Raw genomic sequence first — 3,000 nt, 5'->3', positions numbered from 1 at the left:
CCTAGAATTTTTCTGCTTCTATATGTCACATCTATTTCATCCCTAAAAAATTCCATAAACAATCATCCACTCCAACAGATGGAGGTCCAAACACTCTGACACCACTCTATCCTTGTGCTTTATTATGTTAACTGCACCCACCTTAGTTCTTCCAGTTAAGTGCCATCACTTGCCCTCTACCACTTAGACCATATGATTCCTACAGAAATCAGAGAGCCCAGTTCCACCGAAGCATCTCTCACCATCATCTCTGACCTACAGAGGATATTTCACAGAGCTTTTCAACAATGCTAGTGCTCCTCTCACCAATGTAATCTTTTTTTAATTAATTAATTTATTTTATTTTATTTATTTTGGCTGTGTTGGGTCTTCATTGCTGCGTATGGGCTTTCTCTAGTTGCAGTGAGGGGGGCTTCTCTTCATTGCAGTGCGTAAGCTTCTTACTGCAGTGGCTTCTCTTGCTGAGGAGCATGGGCTCTAGGCGCGCAGGCTTCAGTAGTTGTGGCGCATGGGCTTAGTTGCTCCGCGGCACATGTGATCTTCCTGGACCAGGGATTGAACCCACGTTCCCTGCATTGGCAGGCAGATTCTTAACCATTGTGCCACCAGGGCAGTCCCTCACCAATGTAATCTTTGTAATCTTGAGGCCTTAGTGTAGAGTGTCCTCCCAGTAGGGTAACCAGCTTGTCCCAATTTTCCTGGGACTGTCATGGTTTTAAAACTGAAAATCCGGGAATTCCCTGGCGGTCCAGTGATTAAGACTCTGAGCTTCCAATGCAGGGAATGCGGGTTCGATCCCTGGTCAGGGAACTAAGATCCCACATGTCCTGCAGCATGGGGTGGGGTGGGGGGAACCTGAAAATCCTACAACCCAGAAAACTACTGCACAGTCCCCCTGTGAGTGTAGTTGGAGGTAGGCATTGAACAGGTCACCGATAATGGATCCACTTCAACATTCCCTTCTCCTTGGGCATTACAGGCTATACTAAAATCTAATGATTCTTATGGGAGTGCAGGCAATGAAGTGTTGTGGGGGTTGGTCTTAAGGAGAATCAGCATTCCTTGTAAGGCAAACACCCCAGTGGAAGTCACAAAAAGGGTTTTTTTAAAAAATATTTTTTAAATTTACTTATTTTATTTTTTATTTATTGGCTGCCTTGGGTCTTCATTGCTGCATGCGGGCTTTCTGTAGTTGCAGAGAGGGGGGTCTACTTGCCGAAGTCCAGCTCCGGCGGGTCCAGGAGTACCCAAGGGATGAGTGGCGTCGGGGCAAGGAAGAGCCTAGGAGGCCTGTGTCAGCTATGCAGGATCTTTTTTTTTTATTGTCAGAGCTTTGTGTGTTTATGTAGTAAGCATATCTCAGAAAAAATCTTTTATGACCGAGCATATCTTCCCTCAGCATCTACCAGTTTCTTTCTTTCTTCAGGTTTGTCTTGCAAACCTTGTGACTCTGAGGTAAGCATATGTAAATAACTTCTTAATCTTATATCTAAGCAAACTATAGCCCTTAGCACCCATACCTATGCCTAATGTCTATGTCTATACTTATGCCTTGCTGCAATCATGAGCATTACAAAAAAAGCCACCCCTCCCTTTTCTTCAGCATTTAGTAGCCTGAGGTGCCCACCTTTTCCACCAAGGGGTGGTGGGAGGGGACTTGGTGGGGCAGACACGGAGAAAGAATGTGTCAAACCCTGGTTCTTTCCTGGGGACATAGAAACAGGGAGGGGAAGTGGGTGGTAAGCATAGTATTACAAAGAAACAAAGAACAGAATGTAAAATGGGTGGAGATGGTCTGGGGCCTGTCCTTGTGGAGCGGTCGCCTTGCGATCCTCCTGCTCCGAAATGCCCTTCCAAGGAGTTCTCACCTTGCGGTCCTCCTTGCAGCCTGGTGACCTTGTCACAGCATTGGCTTGTCCAGACAGCTCCCGACATCTACTCTTCATTGCAGTGCGCGGGCTTCTTATTGCTGTGGCTTCTCTTGTTGTGGAGCACGGGCTCTAGGAGAGCCAGCTTCAGTGGCTGTGGCACATGGGCTCAATAGTTGTCGCTCGTGGGCTCTAGAGCACAGGCTCAGTAGTTGTGGCACACGGGCTTAGTTGCTCCATGGCCTGTGGGATCTTGCCAGCCCAGGGATCGAACCCATGTCCTCTGCATTTGCAGGCGGATTCTTAACCACTGCGCCACCAGGGAAGCCCACAAAAAGGTTTTTATGCCAAGGAAGGCTAGTGCTGTTAGACAAGGGATAGAGGACCGCTTCAACTGGCAAGGAAGGTTCAAGGGGACTTGGAGTCTACATTTTTCTCAGCTTCATCTGTTTATGCCCAAATATTTCCATCCAATGTGTTAGGCTCCTGTTCTTTTCCCAGGAGTGCCAGTAACTTAGCCCAGGAGTCCTAGCAAGGCTGTAACTTTAATTGATGCTGTAGCTCTGCAACATTTATAATCAGTCCCTGAGCCTTATCTTCACATCCGTCCTGCAGCTCCAGCAGAATAAAGACTGCTTTAATGGGGGCGGTGGCAGTGGGCTCTTTGACTTTCCACTGTGATCTGAGTTGTGCATTCGAGGCTTTCCATTTGTCCTCTTTTCTGCGTAAGCTCTCTACGAGCAGCGGAAGCAGTTAGCCCTAGCCGCATCCAGTGCAATCATCGCTGTCACCATAGGGACTAAGTGCTCTAGCCACTTGATTTCTGAAAGCTTTGCCCTCCACTTGTATTTCATTTCAAGCCACCGTGGGTGATAATTTGAGTAATCATCATTCAGTGCATGCCACGCATTACAAGTGTCCTATTTCCCTCTAGAAAAGAGGTTGTCGCAGATTGCATTCTTTAGGAGGCGGAAGCTGAAACCGAGTTAGGCGTGCAAACAGTTCACTGGAGAGTGAAACCTGTAAAGGAAATGAGGAGGCAGTAGAATTAGGCAGAGGCAGTACAGGCAGGCGAGGCAAACCCAGATGCAAAGTATGTATTGATTCCATTAAGCACAACTTACTGTCCCCT

This window comes from Hippopotamus amphibius, chromosome X (genome assembly GCF_030028045.1).
Source record: "Hippopotamus amphibius kiboko isolate mHipAmp2 chromosome X, mHipAmp2.hap2, whole genome shotgun sequence".
Taxonomy (NCBI): domain Eukaryota; kingdom Metazoa; phylum Chordata; class Mammalia; order Artiodactyla; family Hippopotamidae; genus Hippopotamus; species Hippopotamus amphibius.
This window is presented reverse-complemented; position numbering follows the sequence as displayed.